Source organism: Rattus norvegicus, chromosome 6 (assembly GCF_021556685.1).
Source record: "Rattus norvegicus strain SHRSP/BbbUtx chromosome 6, alternate assembly SHRSP_T2T, whole genome shotgun sequence".
NCBI lineage: Eukaryota > Metazoa > Chordata > Mammalia > Rodentia > Muridae > Rattus > Rattus norvegicus.
The window spans coordinates 95,643,416-95,666,137 of NC_141539.1; the positions used below are offsets into that span (position 1 = coordinate 95,643,416).

Below are 22,722 nucleotides of genomic sequence, written 5' to 3' on the forward strand. Positions count from 1 at the left end.
AGTCTTTAAATTGTAGGACTTCCAGTCCCAACTCTGGCAGAGTCTTGCTGCTTGGCCCATCTTGTATATTTAATAGAACTTAACTTTTCATGGCAATCGTCGGAAAAAGCTGCTAGCTCACCCTAGGACCTGAGAGCGAGGGGAAGGACTGGAGAGAAACTTCAGGTTGTCTGCCAAAACGATTGTTACTGTGAAATTAGTAAAGGTAGTGATGTGGCACAGATCAGTCTGCTCCCAAACTGTGTTCCAAGAGAGGGTCCTTATGGGATGAACAGCCCCAACTCCATTTTGAGTTTGAGGGATGCTGAGGAAATTCTTTTTGAGTAACAAACAACACATTCTTGACCAGCATCAAACCATCTTTCCAGAGCGCACGATAAGTGTATAAGCACTGATTTATTTAGCTCCAAATCTAAGAAGTAAGATTAACTGGTGCTTGGGCTGCGAGGGAGTCTGCTGCTCTCATTCTGTCTTCCGACACTTCGTGCTGTTCTGGTTGGGGAAGCTGAGGCACCGCTTGCCTCCAGCCTCTTCAGGTTTTATACCTTATCTGGCCATCACAGTCCGGGCCCACATCAAGAGCCTCCAGAGCAATGATGTCACAGTGTGAGCTAGCCACGGTGCAACAAGAAGCCCATCTATTACCCAGATGTGCAGAGTGAGGCAGGCTGCAGATGCCAGCTTGCAGATCAGCCATCTTCGCTAGACAAGTAACTTGAGCACAGCTTGTTACCGATGATTACTTCCGATGTGTCTGCTGTTTGTAATACAAACACAGCTGCGCATCTTTGAATATAAAAAAATGAGAAAGTGAATAATTATTTGCCTTAATTAGAAGGTAACCATAGAATTATAATAAAAAGCAATGCTGTGTTTTTACAAGTAAAGCATGTTAAATCACATGGTACGGATAATAACTCGAATCAATTTTCACATCTGTACCTAAAAGCCAAGGTCCTGAGAGGGAACTGTTCTGTTTGGAACTAACAGTAAAGTGGTTATGTATTGCACACACAGAAGGACCTTCAGAAGCAGCATTTGACATGCCTTCTCTCCCTCCACCCTTGTTTTATTTTTATATATTGTTGCAGTATAATGAAAAAAGGCGCTCGACCTGGTTGCCGAGAGTTCCCACTCCTCGCAGATTCGCGTAATCTAGCTTTTTCTCTGTTACTTCTTTCACACACTGTCCCCTTGGCAGGTTTTTACCATGCCTGATACACACATCGCATTCTGTGGACTGTGTTAGCATGGCCCCACACCATGCCCCAAGCATTCTATAGCCTAGCGAGGCTTCCTGTCATGGACTCTGCTCACACTCCCAACAATCTAGTAAAGATATAACTCAACAGACTGCAACCCAGCAACCAGATTTATGTGTTAAAAGCTCAATGTACAATACGTCCACACAATTAACTTACAACCAATTAATTGATGAGGATATAAACCACCCACCTAGATAAGATATAATTTGTTCATCTAGACATATAAAATCCTATATACACCCGTCCCTTAAGAATAGTCATAACAACCTGTAAATGTACAGAGAGAAAGCTTAACATCCGCCTCCATGTTCTCTCGACTGCTCTTCCTCCTCTCTCTCCCGTCTCCTCCTCTCTAAAACTTTTTCCCCTCTCCCCATCCTTCCTTCTCGTCCACTGACAGGCCTCGTTCTACCTTGTACCTGCCTTCACCTGCATAATGACATCAGCCTATGATCTATCTTTAAATGCATGTTGGTTGGATGGAGAAATTCAGCACATGCAGTCTGCGCTTTGAGTTCAATCCTTTGTATTCTTAAGAATCTGTATCATCGGGGTTGGGGATTTAGCTCAGTGGTAGAGCGCTTGCCTAGGAAGCGCAAGGCCCTGGGTTCGGTCCCCAGCTCCGAAAAAAAAAGAACAAAAAAAAAAAAAAAAGAATCTGTATCATCATACATATGAAATGTCAGAGAAGACTTAGAGACTACATTGCATGGGGCCCTGGGTGCAGCCCCCACTGTTACACACACACACACCCCACAAATGAAAGCACGACAGCTTGTATGGCCAGTGCAAAGTAGGTTGCAAGATTAGCACTGCAGCCTATGCTGTATAAGCTTAGTATTATTCAATATAGGTCTGTGGGCTGCTTGGGTTTTCTACATTTAACTGAATATATAACAACACTGGATGTACAAGTACATCTTCCTACAATAAAATGACACAGAACTCTCTCTTTAAAATGTTTGTATCTTGTCACGTATGGTATACTTCACATAGTCTTCTTACTATGCTTGGGAGACAGCAGCCTGACTTAAGTGAAGCCAGAATAAATAAATACACAGCCCTTTCGCTAAAAGGGGAAACAGGGAAAAGTCTCCCCTCAGGGGAAGGGACTCTGCTGTAATGATGTTTGCCTGACCTGTACCTAGCATGGTGTCTCAACCATATTTGGCATGCAATGAGTATCTCTTTGAATAAATGAATGGATGTTTATCATATCTCTGAATTATCTCCATTCCCCTATTCCCAAAACTAATTATTTGTCAAGGTGAAGGCTTTAATCAAAGCTCTTAGCCTAAGAAAATTAAATTGCTGGGCTTGGCCCCTTTTGTAGGGAATTCAAAACTCATGAAATTCAAATGCTCTTGAGAAATCCAAACACATTTCATTTACCCTTTTATTTCTTTCCCTTAAAGACAAAGGAAATTTTAAAAGATTAATTTATTAGCTTTTAGCAAATTAAAACAAAACAAAAAAACCTAGAGAAAAAAAAGTAGAAAACCCTCTCTCTCGTGAATCTGGATGTAACTTGTAACTTAGTATAGCTGAAAGAACGCAGTCAGGAAAACCAGATGCAGGCCCTGGCACATTGGTTGTGATTGATCAGTAAAGTCACCAGCCTGCTTCTCCTGTACAAAATGAACATGTTAGCTTAGACTATCTGCAAGTTCCTTTCAGGTCTGAAAATGGTTTCCCACTGTCCCTCGTTAAGCAAGGACTAACCTGTGTTTAGTGTTAAGCTTAGCTTCTTTGCCAGTACTGGGCAGGGAATCTGGTTGTGTCCTGTCCATCACAAATAATGGGAACCTAGCTACAGGCAAACAAAATCCCTAGTTGTCAATCAATGTTTCTGGTTGCACGAGGCTTTGTTTTGTTTTCTTTTGTTTTCTTTTCTTTTCTCTTGAGGATATTTAGGGAAAATTCAAATGCTCTCATTTTCTTAGATGTGAGGCAGCAGATTTTAGGTTTTGGGAATATAATCTTTTCCATTGACCAGGTTTGAACCTGGATTTAGTTTCAGGTAGGGACTTCTTTATGCCATAGGAAACTTCACCTTTTAAAACAGTGATTATTAAATTACAAAGTACTCTGCTTCTCCAGTTTGTCAGGAGGGGAAAGAACTAAATGAAACATACTTTAATGCCTGATACACAGTGGCGATCACTTGATAAAGCAGCCACAACGAACCGATTTCATAGTCTCTTTACCTAGAAGAACAGCATTTTCTGGCTAAACCATCGTAAGTTTTGTTACTTTGGGCTGAGTGTGGTGGGACACACCTGTAATCCCAACACTTTCTAGGTAGATGCCAGAGCATTAAGAGTTCAGCATCCTCCCCGGCTACCAAGACGCAGAGTTTGAAGCGGCATGGGCTTCTTGATACCCTGTCTTAAACAAACAAACAAACAAACAAACAAACAAACAAAAAAAAGCCAAAAAGCCACCAAACACAAACCCATTCCTTTTAGGTTGAGCAAGCTTTCGTGTTGTCCATTTGTTTCCCGTTTGTAGAACTCGTGGAGGGCAGTGGTAGGTAACTGACACTCACTCTGTCCATCCCTGTCTAGAGAGCCAGTGTGCTCTGCCATGAACTGACCTTTTGGCTCAGGTCAACTCTTCTGCTTACCTAGCTACCTGTTTTTCTGTCTGGCTTTGTGCTGTGGCCCCTTATATTTCCAACCAGGAAGTTACCACACGAGATGCTGGTTGGTGTTGAGGATGGCTCAGAAGGCCCTTCTGTCAGCCAGCATCTGTTTCAGCAAACTACAAGAGCCCGACCTGTCACTTAAAAGTGGACAATGTTTCTTAGTATGGGGAAGTCCAGTTTGAGGCCCAAAATGTGGGACTTGATGTCTGAGAAGTCTCTCAGTGTGACAAGGCCACATGCTTATTTCATGTGTGTATTGGAATTCTGTTCCCAGTGCACTCTGAGAAGGAAGCAGTCCAGAGCTCATTCCCCAGAGGGCTGAGAAAGAACAGTAAGACAGAGGCAACTGTAGGGAAGAAAAGCCCAGAGTCATTTGGAACCATTTTTCCCACACTCATAAATACCGGAGTAGTAGTTACAGTTCATATTTTAAAATATAAATTTTGCTTTTCCACTGAAATAATTGGCCAGAAATTCTTTTTGTATGAATATGCTTCCGACTTAGGTCAAGAATAAACATTTTAAGTAAAAGCTATTACAACAACATCCTTTAAAACCTGTCTTGACTAATTAATTAATGTGTTCCTGCTTAATATGTAAGTGATGTCAAATATGTCATATGTCATTCCTTTATTTTAGGAACGCAGTTCTGCTATAAATAGGAACATTTTTGACGAGTAGCCAGAGTGATAGCAGTGCCCAGAAATAGAGTCTGAGTTAAAGCATACGGCGGGCCACAGCAGAGGGCAGGACAAATTTACAACTCTGCCACCACAGACTTCCAAGGCAGAGTATCCCAGAGAAATAAACGGAAACAGACACGCAGCAAGGAAAAGCTTGGCCCCTGTCAATCAGCAGGACCAGTCACAAAGCTAAAGGGATTTCATTTTGAAGCAGGAATTAGCAAACTAAAGACTATATTCACATGTTCTCTTCTCATATTCATGAATGGAAGCTGTATATCCAACCGTACATCCAACTAAGTTTTCTCACATCCATTCCAACCTAACTTACCACCATTGCTGCCGCCACCACCACCACCACCCCACGCGCACTGCATCTCCCAGAGGATTTTAATAGTTGTCTTTTCTTGAAATTTGGGGATATTTATCTATGAATTCTCCAGGCTGCCAAGAGCTGCAGGAAGGTCTGTTAAAAGCAGATTTGCCCAGTTCATTCCAGGGTTAATGATTGGAAGGGCCAGGATAGCCTAGCAACCAAGGCTAGGGGAAGCGAGTATCCAGTATCTATCCTCACATCTTGTATCCACCCGCCCCGAGAGCCTCCAGAGGAGGGTGGTTCCGCATTGTGTGAATTCCTGCTGAAGACTCTCCTTGCTGGGCCACTTCTCTGGGAGACACAGCTGACATCAGAGGCTCTGTCACTTTCGGGATTTTACAACTCAGGGCACTCACCCTAGAGACTGACAGTTTTCCTCCTGTAACTTGACTGCTCAAACTCCCTTGTGCTGTGTGTGGTTCACATGAAGTAACTGGATGTTTGAAAGTACAAAGGCTGCATTCCAAACAGAGGGGTGTGACATCCACTTGAGCGCTGTAGTCTGGTCCTTCTTTTAATCCCTTCAAGACCCAGACATGCCTGAGCTCTGGAGGAGGAGGAGGCAGTGTTGCCAAGCTGTGCTTATTGACTGCTGCTTACCAACCAAATGACCTCCAGTGATTCCTTGTAATTATCACTAAACAGGTCCACCCACTGGAAATGGGTCGGGAGTTTGTCCCCAGCCCTTCCTGTTCCATATACATACGTGGGTTTAAATCAGCGAGTGGGCACACACCTTGGGTAATTACCCCTGAATTCAGATACACAACTTGCTGCCTGAAATCCTCACACTCTGAGGAGAAGGTAAATGACAGACAGTGTCGCCCATTTTTTTTTTTTTCAATGAAAAAACTAGGTGTTTCCATTTGTACAGACAGGACTGTTCTCTTTTTAAATAACTCAGAAATTCAATTATTAATGAGTTATTCGATTTTGGGTAATTTTAATGTCTCGCTTCTGTATTTGTAGAGCAAAACATAAGATGGCACCTCTCCCCTAGTATTGCTGTTATGATCACACAAGACAGAGAACTTAAACTTGGCACAGTATTTAAGACACGGTGACTGGTCATAAACAATCACCTGTCCCTTATAAGTGCATCACAATCCTGGAAACACCTACCCTTGTCATTTACTCAAGAAACTACTTTCTAGCCAAGTACCTTGTTTCTGTCTATGAATTGTCTCTTTCCAAAGTCCGGAATGGGCAGCACGACAGGGATGAAACGGACTCATTTACATAGGTACCTATGTGTGAAATATATATATATATATATATATATATATATATATATATATATATATATATGTTCAACCGCCCGTGTCAAAAGAGCAAACTCCGAGGTGGGAAGCAGAAGTGGGATGTGCATATATCCCATCCAGTCTATATTCTCTCCGCTCCAGCACATTTATGGAAATGTTAACTAAGGCTCTGATTCATTTATACATGATTAGATTGATGTGGCAGTCTCTAGGGACCAAATGCAATTATGCTATTCACCACGACACTGGTAGTCTCCGTTTCATTATCTTTAGTTGAACAGCTTCTTACTGCCCAAATTAATAATCAATTTTGATTATTCTATTCACATCACAGGAAATTAAAAATAGACAACCCTTCCTCAAATGACGTCGATGCCCTTATTGAGATAAAAACATTACTAATCACATCTTAACACATTCCCCATCCCCTACAGGTTTTTATTCATTGAAAGGGGGTGGTAAGGCTGTGCAGTGCCTGTGGCATTTTAAAGCTTCAAACTGAACACTTCAAAATCTTGACTTCATTTAAAACTTGCTTTGGCATCAGCCTCAACAAGCTGACTACCCATGTTGTCATGAATGGCTGGCAGAATCACTTTGGTGTTGGTCGCTGTTGTTTTAAATCAAGATTCTCAGCCTTGTCACTGGTTCTTACACGGTTCAGACCCAATGCCAGATTTGGAAACCATTGTCAAAAAGAAAACAGCTAATAAATCTAGGTTGGAATGAGACAATATTTTCACAAGATAATTTGTTTTACTTTTTATAACTGTTCTCAGGTTGGTGATCACGAGGTTATCAACATACTTAGGTATATAACATTTATATTCTTTATCAGAAATGCTAGGTATGATTTATGATGGAAATCTAGAGATAAGGAAGGGTATCTGTCAATATGAATGTGATCAGTATAATTTATATAATCAACTTTTGATAGCTCTTGATGATCATTTCAAGATTTAATTTTAAAGGACTGGGGATATAGCTCAGTGGTAGTATGTTTGCCTGCTATAAGGAAGGTCCTGCATTCAATCCGTAGAAGTCAATAAAAACAAAGCTTAATTTTATGTACTTAGTGATGGCTACTTGTTTAACATACATACTGTTTGATCTGTTAAATATATTCCTGTCAAATCACTTTGTAGGTTGCAAAAACATGAGCTTTACCCTCAGTGGCTTGGTTCCAAGCTTCCTGCAAGCTCAGTCAGGATCCCCAGATAGATCCCACCCACCCCAAAACATAGGCCAACTATCCTACTTGCATTTACCTTTTAGATCACTGATTCTCAACCAACAGTGGAAAGTCTTCACTGTAGGCATGGTCCTATGTACTATAGGCTGTGTAGCCATGTCCCCAACCTCTACCTGCTTGCCTAACCACAGTCCATCTCCTCTCCCTTCCAATGGCTCAAAGCTCCTCTCTAGACGAGGCCAAATGTTCTCTGAGGACAAAGAACCACCAGAAGTAGCAAACCATGAACTTGAAGATTTCTTTGTGTCACAAATATCTCCCACATTTCAAGTGTTGAAACGCCTTTAAGACAACAAAGCCCTCCATAGTGGCCAAAGGTTGGTTTTCAGAATATTCTTGGGTCTGAAAGGAGGAGAGCAGGAGCTACAGGGGTTTGAGCACTGTGGTATGCAACTTTTATTAAAAGGAGGGCAGAGGGAAGATGACACTTCCAGTCCTTGGTTACCTCATCCACCTATCACGCATGTGGGCCATGCTTTGGCAGGTTAGTTGCAGTGACTTTGCAGACTAAGGAGGATCTGGGACATGGGACATACTGGCTGTTTACAACAAAGAGCACAAATGAAAAGTTCTAGGTTGAGTGACATTGGGTCCTTTTTGTATGCTGGGCTTTGGTTTACTTGAGTCCTTAATACCAGACATAACACTACTTAGTAATTAAATGTCTGCTAGTGTGTCAACAGTATATGATAGAGAAGGATACAGAGAAGTCTGGGGGTGGAGAGAATGACTGCTCCTGAGGAAATGCCTGACCAGCTCTGCACTGGAGGCAGCAGACCAGAGGGACAGAGAATGCTAGCTCAGGTTTCCTATGGGTTTTCTGTAAAACTCTGGGCATCTGTCAATGAAGATAATGATGGTGATTTCATCAAAGAACTACTCTGAGGATTCGGCAAGGTCACACTGTAAACCCCTTCTATGACTGATGAGCAAGGAGGAAGGCTGGCTTGACAATGGAGAATGGCAGGAGGAGAGATCTGAAGAGAGCTGTGACTTCAACTACGATGAACACCAGACTGATTAACAGGGAAGGTGGAAAGGAAGGGAGAGGGGAGATGGGTGAGAGAGATGCAGTGGGAAGGAGGCAGGGAAGGGGAGGGGAAAGAAGAGAAAGAGGAGGAGGGGAGAGGGAGCAAATGCTGTCTAGAAACATCTAAATAGTCTCTGTGATAGGAAAGTAAGCCAAACAGGGAAAAATATGAGATTGACTAAGCATCTGAGGGAACACTGATGGACCTGTTGCCTTGGTGACGTGACTGACTACTCAACTCACTTATTTGATTTTCTAAGGCTTCCTCAGTGACTTTAAAGCAAAAAAGCAGGGAAAGCAATGGTTGAGTTGACCTTCATCTTGAGGTTGTTAGGAAAGCTGGATTAGAAGGCCAAGAGGCCAGAACTACCCTAGGGATTAAATTGAAAAGAAATGAAGCCACAAAACCAGGAACTAAACTAAGAGCCCTGGGAGGAGCTTGGGAGCTGCCTGGTCTAGGGAGAGAGGGCAAGGCAGGACGTGGCTAGAAACGCAAACCCTACAATAAGGAGCATCGACTGATACAGGATTTTAATCATTCTCCCTTATGGATACTTGAAAATCTAAACATTAAGTGAGCTGGCTGACGTAAGGCCTCTTATTCATGTGAATCAAAATTCCTGTTAAGGGATGCGCTTTTCCCCACCAACCTCTGGGATACATGCCCAAGGAGCATTTCAAAAAATGTTTTTCCTTCCACATTCTCATGTTGAGATGCCTCCCTGCTCTCCACTGCACCCTCAACACACAAGCACAAGTGCATGGTGCATACACATCCTTCCTCCCTCCACATAATTTATGAGATTCATTAATTCAGTAAATATATAACAGGCAAGTTCTAGGGACCAGGGCCACAGCGGTTAGAGATAAACTGCATGCTCATACAAAGCTTAAATCCCAAGAGACAAACACATCCATCAATAATTTCCAGGGGTAAAGTGATATGAAAAAGACCAGGGATACCTTATATTAATTTTTATAAATTTGTATTATATGAAATAATCATAGACTATATAAGATGTGTCCATTATCCTTTAGGACGAGGACAAAACTATTAAGCATTAGGGACCAGTGGCAGAAGAGAAGAATTGCCTTCTGTTTCTCTAGCTCAAGAAGCCACAGGGGAACTAGCATGGAGGACACTGTGACCCCAGCACTTGGGATAAGGAGGTAGGGTGATCAGGCCGCCCATGAGATGACTGATACCACAGAAAAGAAAAAGAAAGAAGCCACATGGGATGTTCGGACTAATTATGCACAAATCACAAACACATTGCTGCTTTTAAAACATGTATGTCTCACAAATGCATGCCCTAATCTTACCTTCAAAGGCAGCTAGTTAAAACTGATACTGCCCAGTATGCTCCTGTCTCTGTACCTATCAAAAGGCAAAACCTTGATCTGAGGTGTTTGAGAATAATTTCCCAGTCCATGATATCTAATTCAAGATCTGAGATGTAATTACCATCGTTCTTCCCCTAAGAACTGGTGTATAAGCAATCACTTCAGGGTGATTTGATAGGCTATCACTTAAAAAGGAAAAGTGTAAGCATTACTTGGCATGTAGAAAATTTTCTCTGGCATTTAACTTCTCACCCAAACTGAGTGAGAGTGAGAGTATTGATGTTTTTTTCTAACTTACAGATCAAGAAATTAAGGGGTTTAATGAAGATGACACAAATTATTTCTCTTATCCAGCAGGGCCTTGTTTTATAACCAAGTTGTTTCTTGAGGCCACACCAATGGTCTTTTGACTTCAGTGAATTTACTCCCTGAGCTCCAATATCTCATTTGTACTTACAAATCAATCTTTTTTAAGCACTGATAGCCAAGTTTAATAGCAGGTTTATTATGCTTACAACCTACTCAAGGTGACCAAGTTAAGACAGGAGGGGAGGGGGAGTGGCCTTTGTCAAGGCCTCTCAACAAACAGCACAGTAGCTGGTGTCCTCTAGAAAACCTGAATTCGCCAAGCAGGCAACACAAGTTCAGAAAGATCACTGTTCCCCTTTCCTACTGTTCTCAAATCAGCTGTTGCAGGGACAAAGTGATAAGACAACAAAAAAGAGTGAGTAAAACCTCAGCGGCCAAGATACCTATCTGTTGTCATGTGTCTCCAAGTGACTCCTCCTAGGATTCCTTGGTCAGGTAGTAGAGGAAGATAGGACATGCACGAAGCACCAGTAAGGCTGGGGAGTGGACTGGCCGGACTCAGGCTTCCTTCCAGCTCTCTCTAATTTAACTCCAGGTAGAAGTGTCACACATCATTATGGGGTTTTTTGTTTTGTTTTGTTTTTTCTTTTCTTTTCAGCTTCTCAGAGAGCAACTGAGGAATCAAGAGCCGAAACACTATTCTGGGTCTTTTGAGATCCATATGTAGACACAAAAGTCAAACACTAGTGAGTTCATGCTGTAGGAAATGCATCCCCACTTCTACTCTGTTTTCTGTTGTGAGCCCTGAACCATCCTCCCCCATCTTGTGTGCAGTGGGAAGTCTCACTCTAAGATAGCATCTGATCTGCACAAGGAATCCCTCAAGTGCACTTGAATTAGCAGTAGTGTCCCTTCTGCCAGCCCTCCCACTGCCATAAGACTTGCAACTCCTAGAGCTCAGAGCCATCCTCCAAACTGGGTCACACCCTTGCAGGAAAGGAAGACTGGGCAGGGCCCTCCTGGTCTTATCTGTGGAGCCTTCCTTCTTACTCTGTAGTATTTGAACATTCTAGTTTTCCAGGGCTGAGATTGTGATGTTTGTGGTAAAACCAACCATCCAGACTGTATCCTCCATCCTGTGCATGCTGCATGAAACCAACCACACACACTGTGTCTCCAACATCCTCATACATGCTGCATGAAACCAACCACACACACTGTGTCTCCAACATTCTCATACATGCTGTATTAAACCAAACTTTGTTTTTTCTTTTTTTGACATCTTGCTATGTATTCCTGACTGGCCTCAACTTGTAGTAATTCTTTTTCTTTCTCTGACTCCTGAATGCTGGGAGGCACGTGTTATCACAGCTGCCTCGGGCTTTATGCATTTTGATGAAAGGGATACATGTACCTAGAAAGCCAAAAGAACAAAATAAAACAAATAAGTTTTTAAAAATATTTTTAAGATTGAATTTGTTTAGAATTAAACTGTGAAAAAAATTAACTATATGAGCATTTTCCAAATTACAAAGAACACGTACTTTCCAGAATTTCCAGAATTATATGTGAACAGTTAAGTTCAGCCCTACATATTGAAGAACTTTGGTTTTTCATCTGTTATGCATTCTGGGTCTTGGACACACTGTCTCCTATATTCTTGTACATGCTGTATAAAATCAACCATACAGTGCCCTATATTTTTATACATGCTGTATAAAATCAACCATACAGACTGTGCCCTATATTTTTGTACATGCTGTATAAAACCAAACTTTGTCCTTCAATGATTAAGGTATCCTATTTTTAAATATTTTCTCAAATATTAATGAGTAAAACCAAGCACAGTGTTTCATGCCTATAATCCCAGCTCTTGAGAGACTGAGGCAGGAAGATACCTCAGTTCAAGGCCTACTCTGTGCCTCAAAACAGACTTGATGAGCAAATGAGAATCTACTGAGATTCTTTTTCAGTTTTGTGCTGCTGGATACTGGTAAATCTTTTGAACTAGTTTGCTCTTTTTAATTAATCTTTGACTGGTACATACTACCAGAGTATATTGTTTACCCTATGATTAGGTGACTACTGTGTGTGTGTGTGTGTGTGTGTGTGTGTGTGTGTGTGTGTGTGTGCTGCAGCTTACTGGACTCTGGTATGACAAAAAGTATATCATTATCATGAGCTCAAAGGAAGATCAAAGTTCCAAATCTAAATGGTGTGTGGGTTTTACTGAACACAGACAGGTCACCTTTACAACCTGACATAAAAAGGTTCCCAAATCACATGAGTTGGGACCATCTCTGTTAATAATTTGAGTAGATGCTCCTGGTAGAATAATCATATGGATACCTGAAATCCATGTTTCCAACTCGATCACTAAAATCTCCTTCAGGGATTTTATTTTGCAGAAGACAGTGATAGCCCGCTGAGATCTGTAAGAGGGTTAACACGTTAGGGCAGGAGAGCTGGTGCAGAGGCACCATACTTATTGTCTGTGTGGTGAAATTTGTATTTTATCAGCTACACAGACATTTAAATCTTGGAACAGGTCTGAAATGATTTCATTTGGAGTATATTTTAGTTTGCCATAAAAATGAATTTCAATAATTAACATTCAATTATAATAATGTAAGCTTAATTTCTAAGATCTCCAGTCAGTGTGAAAAATAAATTTTAATTTTGGAAATGTCTTCTTTAAAAGCCAGTAGGTCAAATTACTGACTTCTCTTTTAGATCAGAACTTACAGTTCAGCATTAAAATATACTATGAATCCCTCCAAAACTTGGAGTGTATAATAGACAAAAACAAAGCTGGTCTTCAATACACAGAGCTGATCTTAACTGTTCACATATAATCCTAGTATCTGGAAAGTATGTGCACAGGAATACTTACTATAGCAAACGTGGTTTGGAAAATGCTCATGTAGTCAATTTTTATCAATTTAATTCTAAACAAATTCAATTTTAATTTTTTTTCGGAGCTGGGGACCGAGAAACCAGGGCCTTGCACTTGCCAGGCAAGTGCTCTACCACTGAGCTAAATCCCCAACCCCTAATTTTAATTTTTAAAAAAAAAACTTATTTATAATATTTTGTTCTTTTGGCTTTCTAGGTACATGTATCCCTTTCATCAAAATGCATAAAGCCTGAGGCAGCTGTGATAACACGTGCCTCCCAGCATTCAGGAGTCAGAGAAAGAAAAAGAATTACTAGAAGTTAAGGCCAGTCAAGAATATATAGCAAGATGTCAAAAAACAAAACAAAACAAAACAAAACAAAGTTTGGTTTAATAAAGCATGCACAAGATATAAGACACAGTCTATATGGTTTTATACAGCTTGTATGAGGATGTTGGAGACACAGTGTGTGTGGTTGGTTTAATACAGCATGTATGAGGATGTTGGAGACACAGTGTGTGTGGTTGGTTTCATGCAGCATGCACAGGATAGAGGACACAGTCTGGATGGCTGGTTTTACCACAAACATCACAATCTCAGCCCTGGAAAACTAGAATGTTCAAATACTACAGAGTAAGAAGGAAGGCTCCACAGATAAGACCAGGAGGGCCCTGCCCAGTCTTCCTTTCCTGCAAGGGTGTGACCCAGTTTGGAGGATGGCTCTGAGCTCTAGGAGTTGCAAGTCTCATGGCAGTGGGAGGGCTGGCAGAAGGAACACTACTGCTAACTCAAGTGCACTTGAGGGATTTCCTTGTGCAGATCAGATGCTATCTTAGAGTGAGACTTCCCACTGCACACAAGATGGGGGAGGACAGTCCAGGGCTCACAACAGAAAACAGAGTAGAAGTGGGGATGCATTTCCTACAGCATGAACTCACTAGTGTTTGACTTTTGTGTCTACCTATGGATCTCAAAAGACACAGGGTAGTGTTTCAGCTCTTGATTCCTCAGCTGCTCTCTGGGAGCACTCAGGAATCAGAGAAAGGATGAGAGTTATCACAAGCTGAAGTTAGTCAGGAATACATAGCAAGATCTTCTTACAGACAGATAGACAGACAGACAGACAGACAGACAGACAGAGACAGACAGACAAAACCCATACAATTCTTGACTCTCAGGAGTAAGCTGTATGGTTTTCCTACTTTAAAAGAAAGGCATGCTTCTGGATACCCTCTTACTCTGTATCCCTACCTGAAAACACTTTTAACCCCTGACCCCAAGTACTTCTCCACATTGGGGGGGGGGGGGAGTATTAGAAATGTTCCAAAGCCAAGGTTATGTAGTCCAAACATAGTACATAGTCATTGCTAGTTTTTAAAGTCTCCAGATGATCCCAACATGCTGACAGGTTTGAGAAGAACTGGTTCCAGACAAACTCCTGTTCCCAGGGGTGTCTAGCGTTCTTCCTGGAGGTTCCCAGCCTGTACACTGTTCCTCCAGAGCAGCCCTACCTCAGCCCTGTGGAGCCTGCAGCTCTGTAACAGTATGTCCATTCTCCCAATCTGCTATAAAATTCGGGAGTATTTTTAATCTTTGAATCCCGGGGCTAACCCTATGCTCCATTGTTGGGAGTACTTAACACACCCATGGATTAGATCCAAAGAAAAACAATACTAAAAATGTATCATGCTGATATTTAAATGCTTCAGAAAAAGTAATAATTTAAGATATGCAGAATGCATCACTTGGTGAAGTGGTCTACTTCAGAGAAACATCTCATTGCACCAGTGAAAATAAACTAGATCCCAGCATCAAAGGGTAAAACCAGACTACACACAGAACTGCATTCCTCCTAGTGAGGAGCACATTAGGAACATCCTGTGGTAAGGAACACATCCTTTCTCAGTCCCCTCTCTACCTTTAGTGGACTGTTTGCTGCTTCCAAGTGGCATTTTGTGTTGCAGGGGTTTATAAAACCAACTCGGATAGTTCAAAATGGTTTACAAACCTTTATCATGTAAGAGTGACTATTGTGGACTTCAAACTGTTTTTTTTTTTTTTTCTTTTCTTTTCTTTTTTTCGGGGCTGGGTACGGAACCCAGGACCTTGTGCTTCCTAGGCAAGCGCTCTACCACTGAGCCAAATCCCCAACCCTGGACTTCAAACTGTTAATGTGACCATTACAATTCAGAAAAACAACTCACATAGTAAATTTTATCACAATCTAGCCTTGGACAGTAAGTCAGATCTTAAACACACTTTTTTTTAAGCTCTTTAAAATACTTTGCTCTTTGTGTTGCCTAATTATTTTATAATTGCAATTATGTTTCACAGTCTAACAATATGCTGGGGTTTTTTTTCTCAGCTAGATTTTGATATATGTAACCTGAAAATAAATCAGATTTAGGAGCTCTTTTCCAAAACAGTCATATGTTTATTTGTATGCCATTTATCTCATTAGACATCAATTAATTACCAATTAATATCCAATGTTCTGTTTTTTCCCAAGACAGGGTTTCTCTGTGTAACCCAGGTTGTCCTGGAACGCACTCTGTACACCAGGCTGGCCTCAAACTCAAAGATCCACTTGCCAGACTCTGCCTCCCAAGTGCTGGGATTAAAGGTCTGTACCACCATGGCCCACCAGAATGGTGGGCTAGTTTTTATATCAATTTGATTGACAAAAGGCTAGATTATTTGGGAAGAGGGCACCTCCACTGAGAAAATGCCCCCAACCACACTGGCCTTCGGTTAATTTTCTAAATGATGATTGACGTCAGATGGCGCTGCTCACAGGAAAGGGAGGAGTTACCATCCCTGGCTTGGTGGTCCTGCATACTTAAAGAAGCACGCTGAGCCTGGCCAGTAAGCAACATTTCTCCATGCCTTTCCGTCAATTTGGATGCCAGGTTCCTGCACTGAGTTCTTGTCCTGATTTCCCTCAGCGATGCAGGGTGGCCTGCAAGTTGTATACTGAAATAAACACTTTGCTTTTGGTCATGGTGTTTAATCACAGCAATCAGCGATCTCAAAGCTAGCTTCTATGGATATCAAGTGTTCTTCCTCAGGTGTCTGCACCTAAATGAGAAAGCTAGACGCTCAGGCCCTCCTCTCTGGAGCAGCAACGTTCACAGAACACCCTGAAGCTTGTAGCTCTGTGGGTGCCAGTTGGGGTCCCTCTACTTACGATGCCAGGCATCCCAGCAGATCCAGATGGGAGCAGAACAAAAAGGACTTCTTCACCTGTCTACCAAAAGGAGCAATGAGACCTCCATTCTGCTGGGGTCTTTGGGAATAATGAAATCATTTAGGCTGTCTTTTGCACTGCTCACCGCAACGAAGGCCACCTTCACCAAGGGTAAACATCATTTTGAGGGCCACAGGCAGAGGCTATTTCAACCTGGGGAGACAGACTGAGCGGGGGCGGATGGGCTTGGGCGACACTCACAGCCCACATGCAGGATAAAACTGTGAGGGCGAAGTGGGTGCCGGACGGGAGGGGACAGAGGAGTCACGAAGTCTCCAGTACTAGGGACCGCCTCTCTTCGCAGAGGCCGCCCCAGTTTTGAATTATCAAGCGGTGGCTCAGGTAAAACAACCATTCCCAGGTAACCCGTCTAGGCCGGTGAGGGAGCGTCAGGGGACTAGGGTGTGTAGAGGGCAATAGCGGAGAAGAGAATCTTTTAGACGGAAGGGAGAGTCGACAGTCTATTGCCCTCCCCCCGGCCTCGGTGCCACAGGAAAGGCATGCAAAGCAGAGTCCACTTTATATAACCCAGTTGAGCCCGGCTCGGTTATCCGATGCCTAGAGGAGTGAACACTTCCTTCGCGTTCTCCGGTCCCTGGGTCTCTTCACCCCTCCGCAGGTCTCTTGGTTGGGTCCGGGGCGGGGCGGGGCGGGACAGGGAGAGCAGCGCTCCACGTGCAGCCGCGATCCCCCCCCCCCCACCCCAGCTCTCTGCTTCTTCCGCTGCTTGGTCTCCGCCTCCAACTCGAGGTGGGGCGGGGCCTCGGGCAGGGAGGGCGTGTCTCGGGCGGGCCGTGGGCGTGAACTCGAGGGGGCGGAGCGGAAGGCGTGGGCGGGGGGCGGGGCAGCTGCAGTGTGGGTCTGGCGGCAGCGGGAGAGCTGGGAGCTGCGAGTAGGCTCGGCGCCGCTGTAGCAGACGCCGATTCTGAGTCGGACGCCTGGCTCTGGCGACTTTGGAGGTACGCACGGGTGCAGGCGCCGGCCTGCTGGCCCCCTTTCTGGGACGGCGCGCCCTGGCCGCCGCTGTGCCCCCTGCTGGTCTAAAGTGCGATTCCGGGCTTTGCGGCTCTCGGCGTCTTTCTTCTTTCTCACGGGGCTCTGGGCGTCGGGCACCGGGCGGGCAGGTCGCCTCTCCGCGAGTTGGAGCTCGCCCACGCTGGGGCGGGAGGCCGGGGCCCCCAGGCAGCCGCGACCGCGGGGGAGGCGCGGAGCTAAGGGCCCGGGCTCTGCGTTTCTGCGCCCAGGACTCTGGCTCGAGGGGCGCCTGTCTGTAGTGCCCCGTCTGTGACTAACTGGGACCAGCCGTGAGTCCCGTGCACCCGAGCGATGTGCGGTATTGCCTGTTGTGCACGCAGGCCGGGCAGCCAGCTTCGGAAGGCACCCCAGCGCGGCTGTCCCGTATCCCCGCCAATGCCTAGTGTGGGAAACCCCTGAGGGGAGCCTCGGGGACACACGAGTCCGGGGTGCGGCCTGCAGAATTTTGGTTTCTGGAGGAACTTATCACGACCAGGTAAAGGAGACCACTAGCCTTCCCTCCGGGAAAGCCGGGATGTGAACAGATCGGGGCCACCCATGTGAAGTCTACAGGATTTAAACAACACTTGGAGTTCTGGCATGGCTTAGCCTAATGGTGGAGCGCTTTCTTAAAGGCAAGGAATAGATGGAAAGCTGTCAAAACAAGCACATTTAAAGTTGAAATAAAAGCTGGCACAATTTTCAGACCGTACAGTTTTGTGGCTAGTGTCGGAAGAAATACTGCCTCAGTGGCCCTCTTACACCTTTTGGGGATTTGTTTATTTATTTATATAAGCAGCCAGTATGTTTTGCTAGCATTGCCCCCCGGGAGCTGTGTAGTGCCCACAGTGGGGAAGGAAAACTTGTGCAAGGGTTCTCGGCACGTGTGAACGTGGAAGGAAAAGTGTATACCTTGCCAGATTTTCCACACATGATTCCCTCCTTTCTTTGGACCAAGTGATGTGTTTTTGTTTTGTTTTGTTTTGTTTTTTACCGGTTTTCGAAGCATCTACTTTTAGCTTTTGCATGAAATACCCCCTGTTGCCACAGTGTGTAGTTTGGGGATTAGAGAATGCTTTTGGAGAAAGCTGCTAGTGGCTTCATTTTCCAAGAATGTAAGTCATTTCCTTTCTGTGGTTTCAGGGAGTTGATACTTCACAGCATCAGAAACTCTGTGGGGAAATTTTTCCGTAATACATCTGTCATTTAAAGGGCTTGTGACTTTTGAGTTTTCTTAAGGACTGTGCATAAATTTAGGCCCGTCATTGTTAAAAGGACAAAAATCGGTTTTGTTTGTTTGTTTTCTCCTATCCCGAATCTAGAGTATTGAGACTGCAGTAGAAAGTTTTAACAGCCAAGACCTTGCAAATGGCTTGCAGGATGGAGAGTGGGGGGAGGGGAAGAGTGCAGAAAGGAGCAGGAAAACAGATGCCTTTTGCTCTGGTCCTTTGTAGTAAAACTTCTAGCACCTAATCATTTTCCTTGGGTGTGGTTTTGAGAAATTATAGTTTTACGTTAAAAATGAGAATACTCCACAATTGGAGGTGGTTGACATTGAAATGTGAGGTTTTTAAGGGGAGGATATGTTTGTAAACATACTGACTTCATATTTCATAGTAAAGTAGACCTCTGGTAGATTATTAGATGGAGAGGGTCCCTCAGGGGATATCCCATATCAAGTCATCTGCAGGATATCTTCTCCAGAAATCGGACTGACTGTAATAAGAACTCCCCCCACCCCCCTTCCCCCCCCACACCGCCCCCGACTCCCGCTCCCCACCTACCAGCTTTGAGTCGCTTGTAGGTACTGGCGATCTGACGCTGATGGGCCACACTAATCTCAGTTCTTTCAGGGCTCAAAAGATTCTGAGACAGGCAAGTCTTTCTGTCTTTTCCATAGCTTCCTTTTGGGGGTTAACAGGGGTAAGATATGAGTTTCAGATACACAGTCTAAGTGTGTAGATTTAAGATACCCCTGGCTTTACAGGAAAATACCTGAAAGCCACACAGGCAGGCTGGAGGCCCTCCTTTTAAAACAAAATGCCAGTGTGCTGTACAGGTTTTTAAAAATGTGTCATTCAACTGGGTTGGCTGAACTCAGGGGTCTGTTGTGGACCATTCCACATTTAACTATACTTATAAAGCTTTTGGCTTTCAGAACTTATGACATAATGGGCTGTGTAGCCTTTTGTGGCAGTTGCTTGGAATGCAAGTTTCAGATAGAATTGTTTTGGACTGAGCCCTCAAGTTTTAGAGTTTTGTGTAAATGACTCCTGCCTCCCAACTAACTTTCTGATAAAAATTCTTTCCAGTTTTCAACTTGGATGTTATACATATTGATTTCTAAAGCCCCATTTTCTTTCTTTAAAAAAAAAAACCTGCAAACAATTATTTTATTACATGAAAGCCAGCACCAAGAAAAGATTAATTCAGTCCAGATGTAGAAATGTATGTGAATTGTGGATTTGGATGATCTCAACAAGTTTCCCTTTTGTTGATGAGGCTGCCTGGATCCCAGATGGCATCCACCAATTATCCCATAGGCCTGTTTCTGAATTGAAGTCTGAATTTCATGGACTTTCTCCAAAGTCGCTTTAACGTTACTTTAAATATTGTCAAGAATAGAAAGCGTCCTGCACATGTGCAGAGAGGGCTATTGTCCTGTTATCCCTAATAAGTGCCTCAGAGTGGTACATGGAGTCCGCTTCTTTACGTAAGAGCAGGAGGACACTATTTAGGGTAGCTAGCCTTAAAGAGGGTTGGCTTTAGTCGTTTGATTGTAGCTTTTCTTTTCCTTTTTTAAAGGGGGCTGGGGCGTCAAGGGAACAGACAAGGTTTCAGGTGTTTACAGTCTTCAACAGAATTCAGCTGTAAGAGTTTGTGGCTTCAAGTGTGTTTTGTTATTTGACTAACCTCAGCCCTCGGCCCCCTCCTCACTCTATACAAGCACGGTTTAAATGAGAAGATGGAGTGATAGTTTCCAAGAGGCAGGGTTCCTCTATGTAACCGCCCTGGGCCTGGAACTCCGTCGACCATAGCAGCCTTGAACTGGAAGAACTCTGCCTGCCTCTGCCTGCCTCTGTGCTTGGGTTTAAGATGTGCACCACCACCCCTGGCCAGGCTGATAAATGTTTAACAGATTGGTACTCCTCTAACACCCGAGTTAAAAGAACTCTGATGAGCATTTCCAACCAAGTGCTTTTAGGAAATCTTTGCATGACTGTGGGAGTTTTGATTTTGTCTTTTGGTTGGTTTGGTTTGGTTTTTTGAGACAGGGTCTTACTATGTACCTCTGGCCGTCCTGAGTAGACCAGGCTAGCCTCAAACTCAGAGACCCATTTGCCTCTGCCTCCTAGTGCTAGAATGTTAGGATTAAAGGTGTGAGCCACCACTTCTGGCTTTTGTATGATTTATGTAACTACACATTTTGTAACTTGACTACGTTCTGGTTATGCAGGAAACCGGATTTCTATGAAGGTGCTTATGAGTAGTGAAATTTTAATTAAAACCCATTTTCTCTAAAGCTAAGCAGGAAAAATGGTATTCCTGGCTTCTCTGGCTAAACTTTGATGGATAGGGGAGAGGTGAGCAGGCTTTTCAGTTTGTGCATTGTCCAGGGGAAGAGGCTTTGCTGATCTACATAAGTAAGAAGAAACAAATTAAAGGGATAATCTGAGAAGAACCAGGTAGCAGAATATTGAGCTCTGGGCTACTTGGAAAATGTAAACATAGAAGGATAAATAGTGAAAATCAGCGTTGAAGTAGGAAGAACTTTCTATTTGAAAATAGAAATTAAAAGAGTATCTTTCTAGCTGGGTGAAGGGCAAGATCGGAGTTGATGTGCCTGGGGATCTGTCCACATCCTGCAATGGGCTGGCAATTGATTTGTCCTGGAAACCTTGCCTCCCCTCATGTTGGTTCACCAGTTTGCTGTTAAGTGATGTGTATGGGCTGAATGTCACTGTTACTCAACCGCTACCCATCCACATCTCCTGTTAAGAATGGAAACTTCTGTGCCTAAGTGCTAGTGATTAGACAGACATGTAATCGGTCAGTATCGGTTTAGAAAGCTGTTAATACATACTTGATAAAAACTGTGGGACCAAAGTGTGCTGCAGCAGCAATGCTGACATTATTAGGTTTGGGGTGGAAGTAGGCTCTCTACACATCTCATTTTCCATGATTTAGTGGTGCAATTACTCCTGCTGCAGGTTTGTATGTGGTCACTCTTTGAATGCATCAAGTGGAGCGATCACGCAGTGTATCAAATTGATCAAAGGAAGAGTACAGAACACTGAGAAGAAGGAAAAAACTGATCTGACAGCTGGCTCTGTTGCTCCAGGAAGAGAAAATGTGTTGAGACAAATTCACAGATGAACCAATTGTAGTCCTAGGGAGAAGGCAGTGCTTACCTGGGGCTTCCCCAGCTTTGTCTCTAGCTCAGCCTTCTCTTGCTTTTCTTTTCCCCCATCTGCATGCCCATTGAGGCAGCTAACAGTAAGAAGCTAGGGATTCGGGTGTTGCCCATGTGATTATATTTATTATGTTCTCACAGGGCAAGATTCTGCTCAAAAGTGTCAATTTAGAAACAGAAAATCCTGCGTGGATTATCCTGGGGGTATCCTCAGTTGTTTTCCAGCAATCTTGTGATTTATAGAAAATGTTTTAAACTAGCATACAGCCATGGTCTCATGGGAGAGAGAAAGTCTTCCCCAAAGTAAAGCAAACTCAGGAACCGGCTCTCTGGCTACATTAATAGAAATGTAATTAATATTCTCCCCACAGGAAACAGCATGTGCTGCACACTTTCCGTAACTAGCTGGCTTTCTTTCACACCTTTTGGTCCTTGCTTGTCCTTTTGGTCCTTGTTTTTTTGAATCTGTTGATCACTTATATGTCCAGAGAAATGCACAACTCAGAATCATCTAATACTGATCTGATTTCTTTTCCTTTTTTTATAATTTTTTTTAAGATTTACTTATTTTATGCATGAGTACACTGTAGCTGTCTTCAGACACACCAGAAGAGGACATCAGATCCCATTACAGATGGTTGTGAGCCACCATGTGGTTGCAGGGAATCGAACTCAGGCCCTCTGGAAGAGCAGTCAGTGCTCTTAACCGCTGAGCCATCTCTCCAGCCCCCATTCTGATTTCTTCCCTAATAGGTTAGTTTTAATCTGTCTTAGATTTCATCTAAATGGAATCAAATATATAGGTTGTTGTTAGGTTTTCTTGTGTATTTTCCCTCTGGGGGGTCGGGTGCTGTGCCTCCTTCAGCCCAGCGGTGTCATGCTCTACATAGAAATTGACATAAACATTGGCGGTTCTCTCTCTCTCATTCCCATTGTATGTCTGTTTCTGCATTCTGTTATCGGACACTTGGGAAAAGGGCAG

At 43.4% G+C, this 22,722-nt stretch overlaps 1 protein-coding gene and 1 long non-coding RNA gene across 8 annotated transcripts in view; one reads left to right on the forward strand and one right to left on the reverse strand.

The window, feature by feature from the left end:
* Positions 1–377: 377 nt before the first annotated feature.
* On the reverse strand, positions 378–16,918 carry LOC134479217 (uncharacterized). Its single transcript, XR_015623098.1, has 2 exons — positions 16,253–16,918; positions 378–786 (listed from the first exon to the last, which is right to left on the reverse strand). It is a non-coding gene; the product is annotated as an uncharacterized LOC134479217 (long non-coding RNA).
* A 247-nt stretch (positions 16,919–17,165) lies between these two features.
* Positions 17,166–22,722, forward strand: part of Frmd6 (FERM domain containing 6) — a 73,570-nt gene continuing 68,013 nt past the window's right edge. For 3 of the 7 annotated variants that reach the window (NM_001399292.1, NM_001399291.1, NM_001271054.2), the window contains 1 exon segment: positions 17,166–17,271. The gene's annotated coding sequence lies outside the window, so the exon portion shown is untranslated. 7 annotated transcript variants of the gene reach the window in all.